The sequence below is a fragment of the Rutidosis leptorrhynchoides genome, chromosome 4 (genome assembly GCF_046630445.1).
Source record: "Rutidosis leptorrhynchoides isolate AG116_Rl617_1_P2 chromosome 4, CSIRO_AGI_Rlap_v1, whole genome shotgun sequence".
In the NCBI taxonomy this organism is placed as follows: Eukaryota; Viridiplantae; Streptophyta; class Magnoliopsida; order Asterales; family Asteraceae; genus Rutidosis; species Rutidosis leptorrhynchoides.
In genome coordinates, this window is record NC_092336.1 from 162,946,264 (window position 1) to 162,971,942 (window position 25,679).

A 25,679-nucleotide genomic window follows, 5' to 3' on the forward strand; every position below is an offset into this window, starting at 1 on the left:
AACACTGATTCGACTTTCTTGGTCTACCGTTTCAATCCAATTGGTCCTTCGGTTCCATCAAATTCCAAAGGTTTGCAGGCAGTAAATTCTTTGTAAGAGCATCCTACACGATTTCTTGTGCCGTTAGCTGTATTGCTAGATTCAGAGTTATTGTTGGTATGTAGCGCGGCCTGTACTACGGCTATGTTTGAAGCAAGAAAAGTACGGAATTCCTCTTCGCACATATTCAAGGTGTGTCGAGTAGTCGGTGCCATTTCCTTCAATATAGTCAAATGAAACAAGTTAATCATACAGAATATTAAGAGTAGTCAATAGTATTTCGTAGCATAATATGAACTCATTTAAAAAAGCTTTTTCTTCATATTAGCGCTTTATAAGTTTAAATTCGGGTACTACCTACCCGTTAAGTTCATACTTAGTAGCTAATATACAATTCAACTACTACAATTCCATATGAAAAACTGATTATAATAATATATCACATACAAATATTCTTCAAACTTACAACTTCGCTATATTACATATAACATGAAATATATTACACTTTGATACAGGACAGTTTAGAAGATAAATCTAGTTAATACGCAAGTTGTTCAGCAAAGGAAATAAAGACACGTAATTCATAAGTCCAGAAACAAGTCATGCATTCCGGTTTTACTAAGACGACTTCCCATCCTCGGTCTTGTGGAAAATAACCGTTATGACCATTGGTTAGGCAGCATGTTGTAATGTCGTCAAAAGGACGAGGGTTTCATAATGTCCAACAGCCCCATAATAATCTAAAAACCTTGTTTCTCACCCAAACTACTGAGTTCGCACTTGTGGGAGAGTTTTATTTAAAAGCTGCAATCTGATGTTCTTTTTCTCACTTTGGTAAGAAGCGAACATCACTAACCCGTAAGCATAACATGCTTCTTTATGTTGCATATTAGAAGCTCTTTCTAATTCACGAAATCCTATGTTGGGATATGTTGAGTCAAAATAGGTTCTTAACCCGTAGCATAAAATTGCATTTGGGTTCCCCGCATTTAACGCTTTAAAGAAAAGACGGCGTAACTTACGGTCTCCCGAATGTGATATACCCCACTGATAATGCTAAAAACGAACATATATTTCATAGCATTATTCCTCAAGAAAGACAAGCTTTTAGTTGCAATTGTTCTATTTACAAGTGATATTCGTTTAAATAATAAAAGGTGAAGACAAAAGACAGATTCGACGAATTGAAGACGCAAACGACCAAAAATCTCAAAAGAACAAAAGACAATCAAAGAGGTTCCAATTATTGATAAGAAACGTCTCGAAATCACAAGAGTACAAGATTCAAAATGCAAAGTACAAAATATAAAATTGTACGCAAGGACGTTCGAAAATCCGGAACCGGGACCAGAGTCAACTCTCAACGCTCGACGCAACGGACTAAAAATTACAAGTTAACTATGTATATAAATATAATATAATATATAATTAATTATATTAATTATATATATATTATATTTATAAATAAAAAAACCGTCGGCAGAGAAAGACTCCAAGGACTGAGCTGTAAATTCATTCTCCGCGACTCGCGGAGATTGAAGAGGATTTCACCGCGAGTCGCGGAGCCCCAAATTTCAACTTTTCCTATAAAAGCAACCGAATTCTGATCGCAATTCAATATCTTTTTCTTCTCTTATCATACGTAAACGATATATATATATATATATATATATATATATATATATATATATATATATATATAATTTATATTTTAATTTTAATTTTAATTATAATTCTAATAATAAGGGTATGTTAGCGAATATTGTAAGGGTGTAAGTCGAAATTCTGTCCGTGTAACGCTACGCTATTTTTAATCATTGTAAGTTATGTTCAACCTTTTTATATTAATTTCTCGTAGCTAAGTTATTATTATGCTTATTTAAAACGAAGTAATCATGATGTTGGGCTAATTACTAAAATTGGGTAATTGGGCTTTGTACCATAATTGGGGTTTGGACAAAAGAACGACACTTGTGGAAATTAGACTATGGGCTATTAATGGGCTTTATATTTGTTTAACTAAATGATAGTTTGTTAATGTTAATATAAAGATTTATAATTGGGCGTCCCTATAAATTACCATATACACTCGATCGGACACGATGGGCGGGGTATTTATATGTACGAATAATCGTTCATTTAACCGGACACGGGAATGGATTAATAGCCACTAGAATAATTAAAACAGGGGTGAAATTACATTCAAGGGTAATTGGTGTAATTGTTAACAAAGTAGTAAAACCTTGGTTTACACGCAGTTGATAACCTGGTGTATTCATTAAACAAAGTATTAAAACCTTGTTACAATTCGAATTCCCAATTAGTTGGAATATTTAACTTCGGGTATAATAATAATTTGACGAGGACACTCGCACTTTATATTTATGACTGATGGACTGTTATGGACAAAAACCAGACGGACATATTAAATAATCCAGGACAAAGAACAATTAACCCATGGGGCATAAAACTAAAATCAACACGTCAAACATCATGATTACGAAAGTTTAAATAAGCATAATTCTTTTATTTCATATTTAATTTCCTTTATTTTATATTTAATTGCACTTCTAATTATCGCACTTTTATTTATTGTTATTTAATCGCACTTTTAATTATCGTACTTTTTAATTATCGCAATTTTATTTTATCGCACTTTTATTATTCGCAATTTCATTATCGTTATTTACTTTACGCTTTAATTTAAGTCTTGTATTTATTTTATATTTTACATTAGGTTTTAACTGCGACTAAAGTCTTAAAATCGACAAACCGGTCATTAAACGGTAAAAACCCCCCTTTATAATAATAATATTACTTATATATATGTTTGTATTTTTATAAAAGTAAACTAATATAGCGTTGAGCTTTGTTTAAAGATTTCCCTGTGGAACGAACCGGACTTACTAAAAACTACACTACTGTACGATTAGGTACACTGCCTATAAGTGTTGTAGCAAGGTTTAAGTATATCCATTCTATAAATAAATAAATATCTTGTGTAAAATTGTATCGTATTTAATAGTTTTTCCTGCAAAAATTTAATAGTATTTTATACCCCTCTGCTTTAACATCACCCACCTATCAAAGGAAAGCCTTTTATAAACTAAGGCATTTCTGGAAAGTCTTTCAAATGTTTAACAAGTTAATTTCGCCATAACTAAATGTGCTGATGAACTCTGACCGACTCTAGACAAGATTTCCTCAATCATATCCTCTGGTAGGTCTTCTAAAATATTCAGTTGTCTACCCTTAATATCCATTTTGTTTTTATACTGTAAAATAGACAAGGATTAGATTCATAAAAGATAATTAACAAATAATACAAGCAATTTTTACATAGAACATAAAAATACAAGCACACTATAATACATATAATACACAACATGATTACAACTTGATGTCAAAGCAGAGGGGTATAAAATACTATTAATTTTTAGCAGAAAATACTATTAAATACGATACAATTTTACACAAGATATTTATTTATTTATAGAATGGATATACTTAAACCTTGCTACAACACTTATAGGCAGTGTACCTAATCGTACAGTAGTGTAGTTTTTAGTAAGTCCGGTTCGTTCCACAGGGAAATCTTTAAACAAAGCTCAACGCTATATTAGTTTACTTTTATAAAAATACAAATATATATATAGGTAATATTATTATTATAAAGGGGGGTTTTTACCGTTTAATGACCGGTTTGTCGATTTTAAAACTTTAGTCGCAGTTAAAACCTAATGTGAAATATAAAATAAATACAAGACTTTAAATTAAAGCGTAAAGTAAATAACGATAATGAAATTGCGAATAATAAAAATGCGATAAAATTAAATTGCGATAATTAAAAGTACGATAATTAAAAGTGCGATAAAATGAAATAACAATAAATAAAAGTGCGATAATTAGAAGTGCAATTAAATATACAATAAAGGAAATAAAATATGATATAAAAGAGTTATGCTTATTTAAACTTCCGTAATCATGATGTTTGACGTGTTGGTTTTAGTTTTATGCCCATGGGTTAATTGTCCTTTGTCCTGGATTATTCAATAAGTCCGTCTGGTTTTTGTCCATAACAGTCCATCAGTCATAAATATAAATTGCAAGTGTCCTTGTCAAATTATTATTATACCCGAAGATAAATATTCCAACTAATTGGGGATTCGAATTGTAACAAGGTTTTAATACTTTGTTTAATGAATACACCAGGTTATCGACTGCGTGTAAACCAAGGTTTTACTACTTTGTTAACAATTACACCAATTACCCTTGAATGTAATTTCACCCCTGTTTTAATTATTCTAGTGACTATTAATCCATTCCCGTGTCCGGTTAAATGAACGATTATTCGTACATATAAATACCCTGCCCATCGTGTCCGATCGAGTGTATATGGTAATTTATAGGGACGCCCAATTGTAAATCTTTATATTAACATTAACAAACTTTCATTTAGTTAAACAAATATAAAGCCCATTAATAGCCCATAGTCTAATTTCCACAAGTGTCGTTCTTTTGTCCAAACCCCAATTATGGTACAAAGCCCAATTACCCAATTTTAGTAATTAGCCCAACATCATGATTACTTCGTTTTAAACAAGCATAATAATAACTTAGCTACGAGACATTAATATAAAAAGGTTGAACATAACTTACAATGATTAAAAATAGCGTAGCGTTACACGGACAGAATTTCGACTTACACCCTTACAACATTCGCTAACATACCCTTATTATTAGAATTATAATTAAAATTAAAATATAAATTATAAATATAAATATATATTACTCGTATATATTGAGAGAGAGATGAAAATATGATGATATTTTGATCAGAATTCGGGTTGATTTATAGCCAGGAATGATTTTTGGGGCTCCGCGACTCGCGGCAAAAACCCCTTTAAACTCCGCGAGTCGCGGAGAGGTATTTTCATTTCACACCCTTGGAGTTTCTGGCTGCCGACGGTTTTTATTATATATATATAATATATATATAATTAATATAATTAATTATATATTATATTATATTTATATATATAGTTAACTTGTAATTTTTAGTCCGTTGCGTCGAGCGTTAAGAATTGACTCTGGTCCCGGTTCCGGATTTTCGAACGTCCTCGCGTACAATTTAATATCTTGTACTTTGCGTTTTGAATCTTGTACTCTTGTGATTTTGAGACGTTTCTTATCAATAATTGGAACCTTTTTGATTGTCTTTTGTTCTTTTGAGCTTTTTGGTCGTTTGCGTCTTCAAATCGTCGAATCTGTCTTTTGTCTTCACCTTTTATTATTTAAACGAATATCACTTGTAAATAGAACAATTGCAACTAAAAGCTTGTCTTTCTTGAGGAATAATGCTATGAAATATATGTTCGTTTTTAGCATTATCAAATATTCCCACACTTGAGCGTTGCTTGTCCTCAAGCAATATCGTCTTGAAATACTAGAATCACTTTTTTATTCTTCACACTTTATACATCAGTGATTTCTATACGGCGGTATAAACAATGGTAGTAACGATATGGTTTACAGTCCCACATGACTATAAAAATTTAGATCCATTAAGGAAATTGGATCTTTATGAAAACATTTGATCTTTTGAAAATTAAATCTAGTTTTTACCCTAGATAAGTTTTCCGGAATAACCCTTTACCGGTGTTTGCAAAATATTTTTGTGGGTTTAGTGGGTTTCAGATTTGAAAATTTTAGCTCAAAACTTGCGGTTTTGTGTCACCCACTTGCTAACCTTGTATTTGGAAAGCAACACGTCCAGTTTACTTGTCCCGTATATTACCTTTCGGCAAACTACCGTCCGGTTGTAAAGGAAAGCGTTGAACAAGCAACTGTTTAAGGCAATGTCCCGTGACATGCTTTTGATTATGGTCTATAACGTGTCGGACGCAATTACTATCCTTGGTAGGAGCAATAGTAAAGCTCACCCTTATAATTTGTCGGTCTGGCACAAGGTCCTGTCTTTGACCATGCTATGCAACCACCGTTCTTACGGTTGACACCTGATTTGATTCAGGTGACCTAATGAATTCCAGGTGAATTCCTAGGATTTTACGTTCAATGGTAATGAACGCATTGAAAATAGGGTTTTCAGAAAACAAATCGGTTTATAATTTTGATCAAAATATTTTCTCGTTCAAGCTCGAGTTTAGATATCATTGAATTCCATGAGTTTGTAATTCTCAATCTTTAAGGTCAATCTCTAGGATTGAGTAATATCAGTCTTAATAGCTGATTTTTAATCTTTAAGGAGATTATCCTTTCTGGGGATCTGATTCATTAGTCTTATCCAGCTAATTTGCACGGTGCCTCCCCATTGTACGAGATAAATCCTTCTCATGGTTAGGATAAATCTGACCACTTGACGACCCTGTTTAATGCTGAGGTCCGTGGATTTCCTGCTGATTTTAGTGATGACTTTTCTAGATTTTTCGTCAACCTACAGCTGGTCTGAACGACAACTTCATGACCTAAATCAAGAAGCGCGTGTCTTTTTCGGAAGACTTTACTTCCTTTTAATGATGGAATTGATTCATCGTGTAGATCCATCTCTTCTTTTCTTTCATCGGGTAAAACAGTTTAGTTTAGTTCAAAGCAAAAGTATTTTCAGTTATTTGTTACAAATATATGTGACATATGTTTAAAATAACTTGGTAAATTTTCCCACACTTGGCTTTTTATTTTTCTTTTTATCGTCCTCTATTCCATTTTAAATGAATTTTGACGTTTTAGTTTGTTTCTCAATTTATGTTCTTTTTTGAGGTAACAATAATTTCGGTGTTAAAACCTAGTTTTATCGTTCATAAATATGTATAAACATGTTTTTGAATTCATTTAATTGAAAATTTTGAAAAATTTTACTAGAATTGGGTAGTCAGTATATAAGACCAGGGCTGTTCTTTATTATCAGAGAGCACTAGATTCTAATACAACTACTGCTTTACTAGTATTTTTAATGGTAACCAAGTGTTTAATATAAAAATTTTAAAATCCGAAAGAATTTAATCCCTTCCCACACTTAAGATCTTGCAATGCCCTCATTTGCAAGAAATCAGTAACAATTTAAATTATTGAGGGTGATTTGTGTGAAAATGATTAAATTTTTACCAAAGTTTCCAAATATATTGGCGTTTGTTTGCTGAATGATAAATGGTGTACATCATTTGTTCATCCCGTCTTGTTGTTATTTCACATATATTTTGCATCATTGTCGTCAAAATTACTTGCTTTTGCTGAACTTAATGCCAGTCTTTGAAAATGCGTTGTTTTACCCTGTTGTGTACATAAGATAAACTGCAAACATATATACATATTTTTGAAGTTTGGTTTATTACCCCACATTCAAAAATTATTAAAATCTAAGAATAAAAGTTAGAAATTATAAAAATGATTACAATATTAACAAAAATATTAAATATATCAATAATTACAAATTACAAAATAATAAAAAAAAAAATAAGTAAACTAAGGATGATATTGGTACCAATAGGGGTTCCACGCATAACCATAAGTGCTATAGAATGCTTCGGCAGGGTCATACGTAGGATATGGTGGCTGCATCTCTATCGACCAAGGAGGGAAGACGGGCTTCGGTGTAGGAATATAGTTTCTACCTATATGTTGGCAATGCGCTATGATCTGGTTCTGATGAACTTGCCAATCTTCGAATGCTCTCTGTCTAGCATTTTCGTATTCCTGAGAAGCTATAAACCTATGCATTTCTTGCCCCCCTCCTACATTACCTTGTTCCTGGTTTCTCTCTACCTGTGGATGTCTACCATTGTATCGTACTGCGGCGTTATTTCGCCGCTTCAACACTTTCGCACCATGGTATACATTTAAACCTATAGTGTCGCGGGGTTCCGGCTCTTCTACTAATAATCCCCCCCGACTTATATCCACACCGAGATATTCACCAATCAAAGTAATAAAAATACCACCTCCTATTATGCTATGTGGACGCATCCCTCGAACCATAGCTGATAAATAATAACCCACACAATATGGTATACTTACAGCGCTGTGTGGGTCTCGAATACACATATGGTAAAACAAATCTTGTTCATTTACCTTTTCTTTGTTTTTACCCCTTTGTGTAATCGAATTAGCTAAAAATCTATGTATTACTCTTAATTCGGCTCTATCTATATCCAAATAAGAGTAGTTTCCCCCTTTAAAACGGTGATGGCTTGTCATTTGACTCCACACACCGTGTGTATCAAAATTCTCATCTATTTTCCTACCGTTTAGTATCAATCCTCTACAATCGGCAGATGCTAATTCCTCAGGCGTATATATACGTAAAGCCTGAGCCATGTCCAGTAAAGACATGTGGCGCATCGAACCGCCTAACAAAAATCTAATAAAAGAACGATCGGTTAAACTGGCTACCCGATCATTCAACTCTATACTACATAACAACTCTTCACACCATACTTTATATACAGGTCTGCGTATGGTGAATAAACATATCCAGTCATTAAAAGAAGAATTACCATACCTCTGTACCAGTAATTCCCTAATTGGCCCGGCCAATTCTACAGCTTCCAAGGGTCCCCATTCTATGACCCTCGGTACCTCAACAACCTTTGAGTGAAGAGTATGCAAACCCCGTTGATATTTTGGATAATCTATCCAAAGTCTGTCAAATCGCAGGTTCGGGTGCAACTGTTCCAAATGCATATCTGAAAAGGTCATGACTGGATGAGGTACATCCTGCTTGTAGTAGTTATCTACCTCCTGTTGTTCCAAGTTCTCAGCAGGAGCATGGCGGGCTTGGGATGAAGATTCACCCCTTTCATTCTGCAAAACACATCAAACACAAATTTTGTGCATCCAAATATGCATTAGTGTCAGCAAAATCATCAATCAAAATAATTACAATGACATTATCAATTTACATCAAACTTAAGCTTATTTTCACATTTTTATCAAATCTACACTTTTTCAAATAAGCATATACGAAAATTTTCGCCAAGTTCATAAGCATTCAACTCAAATAACATGTCAAAATAATCATTATTAGCAAATAAACAAGTCTCAAATGGCATTATCTTTCAAAAATCAAGTTCATGAATTTTGGACTTGAAAAAGTCCACTTTAATTCTCAAAATCATGTTTAGGCTCAAAGTTTGGATCATTTAACTACCTAGACATGTTACACTACTCAATTTAGCAACAATTCATGACAAAAATCGGCCATAACCTGTTTATATCAAAAAGCCCCAAATTTGCTCAAGAACACAAACCCTAGATTCTAAAGATTTTGAAGTTTTTGGCTTCAAATCATGTTAACAAGCATCAATCTAGGTTATACATGCATAATATACTAACAATTTAACACTAATTACACTAAAAATTAACAAAATTCAAATTATGAAAATATGCTCAAGAACACACTAAAATTCGGATTTAAAGGTGATTTGGGGTGTAATTGTACCTGTTTTCTTGAGTAGTTCCTAGATATCATCCTTCTCAACATGATTGTAGTGAAAAATTTGAAGATTAACGGTGAAAAATCGAGTTTTTGGGATGATTTTCGTGGGTTTTCTCGGTTTTTTTTTCGAAGTGCAGTATGTGTGTGTGGTGTTGGTGGGAGTGAACTGATCGTGTGCAGCTGTTTTATTTTTTTCTGTAATTTGGTCCCTCCGCGAGTCGCGGAGGTTTTCACTGAAAACTCCGCGAGTCGCGGAGTTATTTTTTTTTTTTTTTTTTTTTTTTTTTTTTTTTGGCATACTTTAAATCAATAAGATTAAAAATAATGATAATAAAAGTTCTCGTCCCTCCCTCGGGTAAAGCAATTTCGGTTCAAAGACCTAGTCTTCAACTTACGACGAATTTTAAAAATCATATTCTTAACTTAATGAGATAAAGTAAATTTTTGTTTTTAAATTCACACAACATAAATATAAAATTCAAAATTAATATTAAAAATTAAAAATTCACACCAAACTTAAAATTTGAAATGCATAAAATTAAAATTTCATATTTTAAAAATTAAAAATTCAAACCAAACTTAATTTAAAAATTCATATTATAAATTTACACCAAACTTATATTAATTTTTCAAATATTTACAATTTTAAAAATATTGTTTTTACAAAGTTTACAATATTAATTTAAGATTTAAATATTTATTTTAAAAACATGGTAAAAATAAAATTAAAAATCTTTTTGTCTTTTTATCCCACTTTAATCAATCAAATATTATCAAAAATATGCGCCCCTCTTTTCGGTAAAGTAATTTCGGTTCCAAGACCTAATTTAACTCATGACGAATTTTTTAAATATTTTGGTTTGATTGATTAAAGATATTTATACCTTAAGAATAAACGTTAAATTTCGCAGTGATGTAATAAATTTTTGAACGATATCAATAATTTCGGTCGCCAAACCTAATTTTATTTAATACCAATTTAATACTTTTTAGCGAACAAATTAGCGTTTATTATCAAAAGGTTAAAAATAAAAATAAAAATAAAAACTGTACAGTCATACCTGTGAAATAGATTTCTTAGTTATATGATCTATTATATTCATAAGATAGTCGGTTTAATTGGTCTTCCATGGCTGCATAGGCGTAACCTCTGGCATTCATTGTCTTTTCTTCTAAACATATGAACGGTCCGTCTCTGCATAAAGTAACAAATTCGGTATTTGAATAAGTTTGATTATTTGAACATTTACCTCCATGTGACCATTTTCCGCATTTGTGACATTTTTCTAGGTGTCGTGCTCTTCTTTTCGCTGCGGATTTTGATTTTCCTTTACCAAATTGTAACTTATTATCTTCGCATCTGGATCCTTTTCTAACTCCGTCCATTCTTTCTCTGATTACTGATACTATTTCACTCGGGAGTATGTCATTATTTCTTTTAGTGATCAAAGCGTGTAGCATTAGACCATGGTTTAATTCACAGGCAGTCTTCATTACGTAAAAACCTAAAAAAAAATAAAAATTCAGAATGGGGGGAGAAGACTAGTTCTTTAGGGTCTGCTAGGGAAAGACCATACGTGTTCCATTTTCGAGAACTACATGAAAACAGACAATCTAACTCTAACAGAAATTCATATTATTCTTTAAAGACTTGATTCTCCCCACACTTAGTTAGCTGTGGTGTCGAAATTGTGATTAACTTCGTTGTCGACTTCCATCGGACCCTGTATGTAATGTTTAACTCTGTGACCATTAACTTTAAATTCAATCCCATTTGAATTTATTAATTCTATCGTTCCGTATGGGAAAACTCTTTTGACTATGAATGGTCCAGACCATCTTGATTTCAATTTTCCAGGAAATAGCTTGAATCGTGAATTGAAAAGAAGAACTCTGTCTCCTTCTTTAAATTCTTTTGAACTTCTGATTCTTTTATCATGCCATTTCTTCGTTCTTTCTTTATAGATTAACGAATTTTCGTATGCTTCATGTCTTAATTCTTCTAATTCGTTTAGTTGACTTAATCGTAGACGTCCGGCTTCATGTAAATCAAGATTACATGTCTTCAAAGCCCAAAATGCTTTGTGTTCAATTTCTACTGGAAGATGACATGCTTTTCCATAAACAAGTCTAAAAGGTGTGGTTCCAATTGGAGTTTTGTAGGCTGTTCTAAAAGCCCAGAGTGCATCCTCCAATTTAATGGACCATTCCTTCGGATTTGATCCTACGGTTTTCTCTAGAATACGTTTTAAAGCTCGGTTGGTATTTTCAACTTGTCCACTTGTTTGTGGATGATATGCGGTGGAGATTTTATGAGTTACTCCATATCTTTTAAGAACTTTCTCAAGTTGATTATTACAGAAATGAGTACCCCGATCACTTATTAAAGCTTTCGGTGTTCCAAACCTTGCAAAAAGACGTTTTAAAAAGTTGACTACAACTCGTGCATCGTTAGTTGGGAGAGCTTGTGCTTCCGCCCATTTAGATACATAGTCAATGGCTACGAGTATATATAGATTATTATGAGATTTTGGAAATGGACCCATAAAGTCAATACCCCAAATGTCAAATACTTCACATACTTGGATGACATTTTGTGGCATTTCATCACGTTGACTTATTTTTCCGGCCCTTTGACATGCATCACAGGATTTGCAAAGAAGGTGTGCGTCTTTGTAAATTGTAGGCCAATAGAATCCAGCTTCATAAACTTTTCTTGCTGTTAGTTGAGGCCCATAATGCCCTCCTGTTGGTCCTGTGTGACAATGGTTTAAAATTTTACTAGCTTCATCTCCAAATACACATCGGCGTATTATTCCATCGGGACAACTTTTAAACAAATGTGGATCTTCCCAGAAATAGTGTTTTATATCACTGAAGAATTTCTTTCGTCTTTGGTACGATAATCCTTTTTCAAGGAATCCACAAACTAAGTAGTTTGCATAGTCTGCAAACCATGGGATTTCTTTATAATCTATCTTCAATAGATATTCATCAGGAAAGTTGTCTTGTATGGCCGATTCATTTAGAACTTCTAATTCGGGATTTTCAAGACGAGAAAGATGATCAGCGGCGAGATTTTCTGCTCCCTTTTTATCTCGGATTTCAATATCAAACTCTTGTAAGAGTAAGATCCAACGGATTAATCTTGGTTTAGCATCTTGTTTTGAAAATAGGTATCTAAGAGCAGAATGGTCGGTATAGACCACCGTTTTTGCTAGAACTAGATATGATCGAAATTTGTCAAAAGCAAAGACAATAGCAAGGAGTTCTTTTTCAGTAGTTGTATAGTTCGTTTGTGCTCCTTGTAATGTCTTACTAGCATAATATATAGGTTGAAATCGTTTTTCAATCCTTTGTCCTAAAACGGCTCCCATTGCAAAATCACTTGCATCGCACATTAGTTCAAATGGTAGATTCCAATTTGGTGTTATCATGATCGGTGCATTAGTGAGTTTTTCTTTAAGAATATTAAAAGATTTGATACACTCATCTGTAAAGATGAATGGCGCATCCTTTTCTAGGAGTTTATTCATAGGAGTGGCAATTTTAGAAAAATCTTTTATGAAACGTCGGTAAAAACCGGCATGCCCTAGAAAACTCCTAACTCCTCTAACATTGGTGGGATGTGGAAGTTTAGCAATTACATCTACTTTAGCTCTATCCACTTCAATTCCTTCTTTTGAAATTTTATGTCCAAGAACGATGCCTTCTTTAACCATAAAATGGCATTTCTCCCAATTAAGTACTAGATTTGATTTTTCGCATCTAATTAGCATTCGTTCCAGATTAACTAGACATGATTTAAATGTATCACCGAAGACTGAAAAGTCATCCATGAATACTTCCATGCATTCTTCTATCATGTCATGAAAAATCGCCATCATACACCTTTGAAAGGTTGCAGGGGCGTTACAAAGTCCAAATGGCATGCGTTTGTAAGCAAAAGTACCATAAGGGCACGTGAATGTGGTTTTCTCTTGATCTTCGGGTGCTATTGGAATTTGAAAATATCCGGAAAATCCATCTAGAAAACAATAGTAACTATTTCCGGCTAATCTTTCCAACATTTGATCTATGAAAGGTAAGGGAAAGTGATCTTTTCTGGTGGCGTCATTTAATTTTCTATAATCAATACATACACGCCATCCTGTTACAGTCCTAGTAGGAATAAGCTCATTTTTCTCATTTGTAATGACAGTCATGCCACCCTTCTTAGGCACGCATTGAACTGGGCTTACCCATGGACTATCAAAAATTGGATATATCAAACCTGCATCTAGCAGTTTAATAATCTCTTTTTTAACTACATCTTGCATATTAGGATTTAGTCTTCGTTGGCGTTGCACATACGTTTTATGACCTTCTTCCATAAGGATTTTATGTGTGCAATACGAAGGACTTATTCCTTTAATATCATGAATCTTCCATGCAATGGCTGGTTTATGAGCTTTCAACACAGAAATGAGTTGTGATTTCTCATTTTCAGTAAGAGAAGACGATATTATTACAGGTAATTCAGATTCACCATGTAAATAAGCGTATTCCAAATGGTTTGGAAGTGGCTTTAACTCTAATTTCGGAGGTTCTTCTATCGATGATTTATATCGATATCTGTCTTCTTCTTTTAGCATTTGAATTTCTTCTGTTGTTGGTTCATATCCATTAGCTATAAGTGTAGCTAACATTTCAGCTTCATCAATTGGTTCATTTCCTTCTCCTAAAGAACATTCTCCTGTTCCTTGTAATTCTGGAAATTCTTCTAATAATTCTGCATGTGCATCTATAGTTTTAATATAATAACATGTATCATCTGCAGATTGTGGTTGTTGCATTGCTCTATCCACTGAAAAGGTAACACTCTCATCCTCTATACTTAGGGTCAGTTTCTTACCGAACACGTCTATCATTGCTTTAGCCGTGTTTAAGAATGGTCTTCCTAATATGAGAGGAACTTGAGAATCTTCTTCCATGTCCAAAACAACAAAATCTACTGGAAATACTAAAGTACCAACTTTAACTAGCATGTTCTCCATTATCCCTCTAGGATATTTTATTGATCTATCGGCTAGTTGTATGCTTATTCTTGTTGGTTTCAATTCTCCAAGGTCTAGTTTAGCGTATAGTGAATACGGCATTAGATTTATACTAGCACCTAAATCAGCCAATGCTTCTATTGAACTAAGACTACCCAGAAAACATGGAATTGTGAAACTTCCTGGATCAGATAGTTTTTCTGGTATCTTATTCAACAGCACTGCTGAACAATTAGCATTCATAGTAACAGCCGAGAGTTCTTCCATTTTCTTTCTATTCGTGATTAGATCTTTCAAGAATTTAGCATATCTTGGCATTCCTGAAATCACATCAATGAAAGGAAGATTTACATTTATCTGTTTAAACATATCCAAGAATTTGGATTGCTCGGCTTCTAGTTTTTCCTTCTTCATTTTACTCGGGTAAGGAAGTGGTGGTTGGTATGGTTTAACATAAGGTTTATCCTTAACTGTGTTATCTTCATTAACCTTCTCAACTACTGGTCCTTTTTCCTTATCTTGATCAGGTTGTGGTTCTTGTGGAGTAGGAATAGTTTCATCAGAAGTTACAGGTATTTCAGGTGGTTTAAGTGTTGTACCACTTCTTGTGGTAATAGCTTTAGCTGTTTCATTCCGGGGGTTAGCATTTGTATCACTAGGTAAACTTCCCGGTTTTCTTTCACCTATTAACCTTGCTAGGTTACTCACTTCTTGTTCCAGATTTTGAATAGAAGCTTGTTGATTTCTAAATGCTTGAGCATTTTGTTCATTGGTTTGTTTTTGAGATGTGAAAAACTGCGTTTGAGTTTCAACTAGCTTCGTCATCATATCTTCTAAATTCGGCTTTTTATCATCGGTTTGTTGTGGTGGTTTGTTTTGAAAATTCGGTCTTTGCTGATTGTAAGTATTATTGGATAATTGTTGATTGCTAGGACCTTGTTGGTTATTGTATGGAATATTTCGGTTATAATTCTGGTTTTGATTGTAAATCGGTCTTGGCGGTTGATAATTATTCTGATAATTATTTCCAGGCCTTTGGTTTATGTATGAAATATTCTCTCTTTGTTCCATTGTTAATTCAATACTGAGACAATCTTTTGTCAAATGTGGTCCTCCACACTGCTCACAACTAATTCGTATTGAGTGAATATCCTTAGTCATCTTTTCCATTCGTCTCTCCACAGCATCTATCTTTGCGGAAATGGAATCTAAGTCATGGCTAGAATCGGCTCTAGCTGCTTTAGATGATCTAATGATATCTTTTTCTTGGTGCCACTCATGTGAGTGGGAAGCAGTATTATCAATAATTTTGTAAGCATCAGTTTCGGTTTTCTTCATAATAGAACCACCAGCTGCTATATCTATGTCTTTTCTTGTAGTGATGTCGCATCCTCGGTAGAATATTTGTACTATTTGACAGGTGTCTAAACCATGTTGCGGACATCCTCTTAGTAACTTTCCATATCTTGTCCACGCCTCATATAGAGTTTCATTTGGCTTCTGTGTGAACGTAACAATTTCTGCTTGAAGTCTTACGGCTTTTGATGCAGGAAAGAATTGTTTAAGAAATTTGTCAATTAAAACATCCCATGTATCGATCGCCCCTTCAGGTAACGATTCCAACCAATCTTTGGCTTCTCCCTTTAAAGTCCAGGGAAATAACATGAGATATATCTGTTCATCCTCCACTTCTCGTATTTTAAATAGTGTGCAGATCCTATTAAAGGTACGTAGATGTTCATTTGGATCTTCCTTCGGCGCACCACTAAATTGGCATTGATTAGTCACCATGTGTAGAATTTGTCCTTTGATTTCATAATCTGGCGCATTAATGTCTGGATGAGTAATTGCGTGACCTTGGCCAGTGCGTTTAGCTCTCATTCGGTCTTCCATACTTAAAGGTTCCAGATTCTCCATAATTGAATTTGTTGAATCGGTATCACTAGATGCTTCAGATTTAATAGTTCGTTCCTCAACAATCTCTGTTTGAATGATTGGTGGTTCCGGAGGAAAGTTTAATGGTTCAGGATCTATGAACCGTTCCTGAATATTTTCTGGATTCTCAATTGTGAGGTTTGTTTCAAAAAATGGATTATCGGAAATTTGAACTGAAGTACTTGGTCGACTGGATGACGATTCTAAAGAAAAATCAACGGCGGTTATATTTGTTAAACGATGTCTTGATCGAGTTACAGGTGGTGAACGTACAAAAGGTGGTGAACGTCTTGCTCGGTGCATTCACAGAATATCCTATTAGGTTTTTTAAAAGGAAAGAAAAATTATAATAAGTTATCCAATCAATAGACTTTTCTGATTTTGCCCACGTTTCGAATAGCCAAAAGATGCAGCAGAGGGGCAGGATTCGTTTGGTCTCAATATAATTGAGGACTGTTTGGCTCCAATAACCCGGTCCACGTACAAATCCAACTATTACTACGAACCAGAAAATTTTGATGTCTATTAATTTAACCACTTAAAATAAATTTTCGTAATTTTAAGAAATTTAGATAAGAAGTAGAATAAAATTCTAAGTCCTAAAAACTAGAATAGCGAGAAATAAGAGAGAAAAAGATTGCGCGTCGAAAAATGTCGAAAAAGAAAAAAAATGGTTGAAAAATAAAAGGTGACGGAAAAATAAAAGAAACTTATCAAAACTTAAAAATACTTAACTAATTTAACCTTATTACTACAACTAACTTAAAATTATAATCGCAAATTGAAATTACTAATTGGAATGATAATTGATACATAGTAAAAGGTCTAAAAATATTAAAGCTTACAAGGAAAAACTAAATCCCAAATGGAAATAACTTAAAAAGAAACTAAAACTTAAAAAGGCGTCGCAAAATTCTAAAGCACCTAAATCTTAATCTAAAGAAAAAGCACTTAAGGAATTCTACGGCAAAGCCTAAAAATCTAGGAGTAAAAATAACTATAGTAAAAACTAAGTTTAAAATTAAATATGAGCTAAAAAATACAAATATTACGCTACAACGATTAAAAAGGTACAAAATATAAAAATATACAAAAAGTTGTAAAAAGTACAATTTTTATAAAAAATATTATTTTTATATTATTTATTTAATAAAAACTACTAATTTTACAATTTTAATAAAACTAATTAAACAAAATACATAAATATAAAGTAAAAAGTAAAAATAAAACTAAAATTAATAATAATAATAATAATAATTAAGTTAAATAATAATAATAATAATTAAAACCCCGTAATCAATGCTTGATTAGGGTTTTGTCCGTGTGTCAGAAACCCTCCGCGAGTCGCGGCAATTAAAGAGGAAAACCCCGCGAGTCGCGGGGTTCAGAAAAACAGTTGACAGGTTTCACTTTTTACGCGTTTTTTCTTTATTTTTTTTTTTTTTATTTTCTTTTTTCTGTTTTTAGTTTAAATAAACGATTTTTAATAAAATTTATATTTTTATAAATTAAAATAAAGATAAAGAAACTTATAAAACTTAAATATTTAACAAAATCCTAAAAATACTTATATTTTTGTTTTTCTTTTTATATTTTTGAATGATTAAAACGTAATTTTTACAAAAACGAATTTTAATAAAATTAAACTAAAAAAAAAATCTTTTTTTTTTTTTTATATTAGCGTTGCGCTTCCGGCTTTTAAGATGTAAGTTCCCCGGCAGCGGCGCCAAAAATACTTGATGTCAAAGCAGAGGGGTATAAAATACTATTAATTTTTAGCAGAAAATACTATTAAATACGATACAATTTTACACAAGATATTTATTTATTTATAGAATGGATATACTTAAACCTTGCTACAACACTTATAGGCAGTGTACCTAATCGTACAGTAGTGTAGTTTTTAGTAAGTCCGGTTCGTTCCACAGGGAAATCTTTAAACAAAGCTCAACGCTATATTAGTTTACTTTTATAAAAATACAAATATATATATAGGTAATATTATTATTATAAAGGGGGGTTTTTACCGTTTAATGACCGGTTTGTCGATTTTAAAACTTTAGTCGCAGTTAAAACCTAATGTGAAATATAAAATAAATACAAGACTTTAAATTAAAGCGTAAAGTAAATAACGATAATGAAATTGCGAATAATAAAAATGCGATAAAATTAAATTGCGATAATTAAAAGTACGATAATTAAAAGTGCGATAAAATGAAATAACAATAAATAAAAGTGCGATAATTAGAAGTGCAATTAAATATACAATAAAGGAAATAAAATATGATATAAAAGAGTTATGCTTATTTAAACTTCCGTAATCATGATGTTTGACGTGTTGGTTTTAGTTTTATGCCCATGGGTTAATTGTCCTTTGTCCTGGATTATTCAATAAGTCCGTCTGGTTTTTGTCCATAACAGTCCATCAGTCATAAATATAAATTGCAAGTGTCCTTGTCAAATTATTATTATACCCGAAGATAAATATTCCAACTAATTGGGGATTCGAATTGTAACAAGGTTTTAATACTTTGTTTAATGAATACACCAGGTTATCGACTGCGTGTAAACCAAGGTTTTACTACTTTGTTAACAATTACACCAATTACCCTTGAATGTAATTTCACCCCTGTTTTAATTATTCTAGTGACTATTAATCCATTCCCGTGTCCGGTTAAATGAACGATTATTCGTACATATAAATACCCTGCCCATCGTGTCCGATCGAGTGTATATGGTAATTTATAGGGACGCCCAATTGTAAATCTTTATATTAACATTAACAAACTTTCATTTAGTTAAACAAATATAAAGCCCATTAATAGCCCATAGTCTAATTTCCACAAGTGTCGTTCTTTTGTCCAAACCCCAATTATGGTACAAAGCCCAATTACCCAATTTTAGTAATTAGCCCAACATCATGATTACTTCGTTTTAAACAAGCATAATAATAACTTAGCTACGAGACATTAATATAAAAAGGTTGAACATAACTTACAATGATTAAAAATAGCGTAGCGTTACACGGACAGAATTTCGACTTACACCCTTACAACATTCGCTAACATACCCTTATTATTAGAATTATAATTAAAATTAAAATATAAATTATAAATATAAATATATATTACTCGTATATATTGAGAGAGAGATGAAAATATGATGATATTTTGATCAGAATTCGGGTTGATTTATAGCCAGGAATGATTTTTGGGGCTCCGCGACTCGCGGCAAAAACCCCTTTAAACTCCGCGAGTCGCGGAGAGGTATTTTCATTTCACACCCTTGGAGTTTCTGGCTGCCGACGGTTTTTATTATATATATATAATATATATATAATTAATATAATTAATTATATATTATATTATATTTATATATATAGTTAACTTGTAATTTTTAGTCCGTTGCGTCGAGCGTTAAGAATTGACTCTGGTCCCGGTTCCGGATTTTCGAACGTCCTCGCGTACAATTTAATATCTTGTACTTTGCGTTTTGAATCTTGTACTCTTGTGATTTTGAGACGTTTCTTATCAATAATTGGAACCTTTTTGATTGTCTTTTGTTCTTTTGAGCTTTTTGGTCGTTTGCGTCTTCAAATCGTCGAATCTGTCTTTTGTCTTCACCTTTTATTATTTAAACGAATATCACTTGTAAATAGAACAATTGCAACTAAAAGCTTGTCTTTCTTGAGGAATAATGCTATGAAATATATGTTCGTTTTTAGCATTATCACAACTCCCTAATCTGAATCACTGGTTTCTTCTTCTTCAGACTTGGTTCGCTTTCCTAATTTTCCAAGGATATATGGTGTTCCTCTAATACGAGCCGTCGTTTTCCACAATGGTTTAGAAAAACCTGGTGGTTTAGAGGTTCCCAGGTTAATGTTACACTTTAGGAAATACGGATGTTGCCGATGCATATAAAGCTCATCGGGGTTGGAATCGGGTTTCTCTATTTTTATACTTTTTTCCTTATTATTTTCTTTTGCTATAATAAATTGGGTCGAGGTGATTTCTATAACATCATCGGAATCCTCATCGGGATCCGATTCATCGGAAAATTGGTAATCTTCCCAATATTTTGCTTCCTCGGCAGAAACACCATTGACAGTAGGTATCACTATTTCTTCCTCCGGAACCTCTTCTTCTTCTGGTTCCTCCTCTTCCGATTCATCCTCTTCTAGTTCCTCTTCTTCCGGTTCCTCCTCTTCCAGTTCCTCTTCGAGAATTTGTGAGTCTTCCCAAAATATATTCGACTCTTCATTATTATTAGGTGAATCAATGGGATTTGTACTAGAGGTAGACATCTATCACACAATATCAAACACATTAAGAGGTTAATATATCACATAATATTTACATGTTAATAATATATAGTTTCCAACAAAAGTGTTAAGCAATCGTTTTTAAAAAAAAACACGATCGAAGTCTAGACTCACTAATGTATCCTAACAAACTCGATAAGACACACTAATGCAAATTTCTGGTTCTCTAAGACCAACGCTCGGATAACAACTGAAATGTCCCGTTCATATTGATTATAAACGTTCCATATTAATTGATTTCGTTGCGAGGTTTTGACCTCTATATGAGACGTTTTTCAAAGACTGTATTCATTTTTAAAACAACCATAACCTTTATTTTATCAATAAAGGTTTCAAAAGCATTACGTAGATTATCAAATAATGATAATCTAAAATATACTGTTTACACACGACCATTACATAATGGTTTACAATAGAAATATATTACATCGACATATGTTTCTTGAATGCAGTTTTTACATAATATCATACAAACATGGACTCCAAATCTTGTCCTTATTTTAGTATGCAACAGTGAAAGCTCTTAGTATTCACCTGAGAATAAACATGCTTTAAACGTCAACAAAAAATGTTGGTGAGTTATAGGTTTAACCTATATATATCAAATCATAACAATAGACCACAAGATTTCATATTTCAATATACATCTCATACATAGAGATACAGATCATTCATATGGTGAACACCTGGTAACCGACATTAATAAGATGCATATATAAGAATATCCCCATCATTCCAGGACACCCTTCGGATATGATATAAATTTCAAAGTACTAAAGCATCCGGTACTTTGGATGGGGTTTGTTAGGCCCAATAGATCTATCTTTAGGATTTGCGTCAATTAGGGTGTCTGTTCCCTAATTCTTAGATTACCAGACTTAATAAAAAGGGGCATATTCGATTTCGATAATTCAACCATAGAATGTAGTTTCTCGTACTTGTGTCTATTTTGTAAATCATTTATAAAACCTGCATGTATTCTCATCCCCAAAATATTAGATTTTAAAAGTGGGACTATAACTCACTTTCACAGATTTTTACTTCGTTGAGAAGTAAGACTTGGCCACTGGTCGATTCACGAACCTATAACAAATATGTACATATATATCAAAGTATGTTCAAAATATATTTACAACATTTTTAATACGTCTTACTGTTTTAAGTTTATTAAGTCAGCTGTCCTTGTTAGTAACCTACAACTAGTTGTCCATAATTAGATGTACAGAAATAAATCGATATATATATTATCTTGAATCAATCCACAACCCAGTGTATACACATCTCAGGCTAGATCACAACTCAAAGTATATATATTTTTGGAATCAACCTCAACCCTGTATAGCTAACTCCAACATTACTGCATATAGAGTGTTTATAGTTGTTCCAAATAATAAATATACATGGGTCGATATGATATGTCAAAACATTTGCATACGTGTCTATGGTATCCCAAGATTACATAATATATTAGAATACATGTATAATACAATATAAGTTAGCTAGGATATGATTTTTATAGATTTGCTAAACATTTCCCGTAGCTAAAATAATCAAAAAATATCCAATCTTGTTTTACCCATAACTTCTTCATTTTAAATCCGTTTTGAGTGAATCCAATTGCTATGGTTTCAGATTGAACTTAAGTTTATGAATATATACAGAAAAATTATAAGTTTATAGTTCGAATTATAGGTTACAAGTCGTTTTTGTAAAGGTTGTCATTTCAGTCGAAAGAACGACGTCTAGATGACCATTTTGGAAAACATACTTCCACTTTGAGTTTAACCATGATTTTTGCATATAGTTTCATTTTCATAAGAAAAATCATTTTCCCAGAAGAACAACTTTTAAATAAAAAATTATCATAGTTTTTAATTAACTAACCCAAAACAGCCCGCGGTGTTACTACAACGGCGTATATCCGGTTTTACGGTGTTTTTCGTGTTTTCCGGTTTTAAATCATTAAGTTAGCATATCATATAGATATAGAACATATGTTTAGTTGATTTTAAAAGTCAAGTTAGAAGGATTAACTTTTGTTTGCGAACAAGTTTAGAATTAACTAAACTATGTTCTAGTGATTTCAAGTTTAAACCTTCGAATAAGATAGCTTTATATGTATGAATCGAATGATGTTATGAGCATCATTACTACCTCAAGTTTTCTGGATAAAACTACTGGAAATGAGAAAAATAGATCTAGCTTCAAAGGATCCTTGGATGGCTTGAAAGTTCTTGAAGCAGAATCATGACACGAAAACAAGTTCAAGTAAGATTTCCACTCGAAATAAGATTGTTATAGTTATAGAAATTAAATGAAAGTTTGAATATGAGTATTACCTTGTATTAGAAAGATATCTTACTGTAAATAAGAAAGATTTCTTGAAGTTGGATGATCACTTTACAAGATTGGAAGTAAGCTAGCAAACTTGGATGTACTCTTGATTTTATGAAACTAGAACTTATAGAATTTATGAAGAACACTTAGAACTTGAAGATAGAACTTGATAGAGATCACTTAGATGAAGAAAATTGAAGAATGAAAGTGTTTGTAGGTGTTTTTGGCCGTTGGTATATGGATTAGATATAAAGGATGTGTAATTTTGTTTTCATGTAAATAAGTCATGAATGATTACTCATATTTTTGTAATTTTATGAGATATTTCATGCTAGTTGCCAAATGATGGTTCCTACATGTGTTAGGTGACTCACATGGGCTGCTAAGAGCTGATCATTGGAGTGTATATACCAATAGTACATACATCTAAAAGCTGTGTATTGTACGAGTACGAATACAGGTGCATACGAGTAGAATTGTTGATGAAACTGAACGAGGATGTAATTGTAAGCATTTTTGTTAAGTAGAAGTATTTTGATAAGTGTCTTGAAGTCTTTCAAAAGTGTATGATTACATATTAAAACACTACATGTATATACATTTTAACTGAGTCGTTAAGTCATCGTTAGTCGTTACATGTAAATGTTGATTTGAAACCTTTAAGTTAACAATCTTGTTAAATGTTGTTAACCCAATGTTTATTACATGTAACTGAGTCATTAAGTCATCGTTAGTCATTACATGTAAATGGGTTTTGTGTTGCACCGAACAGGAAACAATATAGCAGCGAACAGTAGCATATCTATGGTGTTTGAGGTGGTTTTTGGGTTGTGTTGTCGAACAAAAATAGTGAAACGGAAACAGCGGCATTAGCTGTTTATAAACAGCAGTAACACATGTTCATGATGAAGGTTTGTGATGTTTAATCATGAAACAGAAGAGAGGAAGAAAAATAAAGAAAAGTGGTGAAGTGGTGGTGGTTGTGGAGGAGATGGTGGTCGAACAGGAAAAGATAAACGTAGTAGCATCAAAACAGTTTGTGTTGATTGTTTTAAGGTGCGATGATGGTGGTTTAAGTGGTGGATGTGGGTTGTAGAGTTGAAACAGACATGTCATGAAAGCAGTGGTGATTAGCTATAGTTCGAGCGGTAAATTAGTTGAGTGGTGTTTGTTTGTAAGGATGGTGATTATGGTGTCTTCAATGGCGAAAATGTATGGTGGCGAGAGTTAAGGTGATTCAACGAAGAAGAAGGAAAAGAGAGAGAGAAAGGAGGGATGGTGAGAGGTGACCGGTGGTGGTAATAGTCGACGACTTCTAGCTTGATGGTGGTCTTTGAGGTGGTTTCGTGGTGGTGTCGTGGGGTGATGAAGCAAGGTGATCATATAGATGGTGCAGGGATGTTGTGATCTTTTCTCTTCACAGTACATGTATATGTAAACTTATATAGAATTTAGAATATATTATTAAATATTTAATTATAATATAATATAAATAATTACGCATGTGGGTGAAAACATTAGCAGCCTCACTTTTGTTGTAGCATGCCGACACTTTGCCACGGACTGGATTCCGTGCTCCGTTGCTAATTAGGTGTGGATAAAAGTATCCGAAAAAATCCCAAATTTTTAAACTAACTATATTTATTTATTTTGGTCATTAATTGTTTAAAACCTGATCAAAAAGGTTCATCTAAAATTCATTTTAAGGTCCAAGTAATATGTACGGAGTATTAAAACTTAGCTCGAGGTATATAAATATATTTTTAGCCAACTTAGAATTGATAAAACTTAATTATGGACCAACGTTTAATTTCAACTTCTCATAAATTTGAGTTTAAACTTGTTTAATAACGATCATAAAAATTGAGCTGTCATTCGAGCTTGATCCCAACTCAAAATTTAATATTTTTAAAATTAATCAAATAGACTATAAATATATTTTTAATAAAGCTAAAATTTATATAACTCGTTTTCGGATCACCATTTATTTTAAAATCGCATAAGTTTGAATTTAACTTGTTTAAATAACCATCGAATGATAAACGAGTGCTTCTATCGTTTATAATTAAATTTGAAACCATATACATATACTCAATATACTTTGTCTGAATATATAACACGTTTTATTATATCGTAAGTCGTTTATATATTAAATTTTATTAATTAAATCTTATATCACAATATTATATATATCACAATATTATATATATAAAAATAAATATAAATAAATATATATATATATATATATATATATATATATATATATATTTATTTATTTTCATTTTTATATGCTTATTTATATCTAAATACAAATAATCGTTCGTGAATCGTCGGAAATAGGCGATGGGTAATTGCATATATGAAAATAGTTCAAAAATTTTGAAACTTAACATTACAAACGTTGCTTATCGTGTCGTTTTCATAGTAAGATTAAGTTTAAATTTGGTCGGAAATTTACGGGTCATCACACGTCGGATGCGCCGCACTTCACCCGTTATCCCACGAGCAAATGAAGTCTTTTGACACGGGATAATTACCGCTGAGCTATAATTTGATA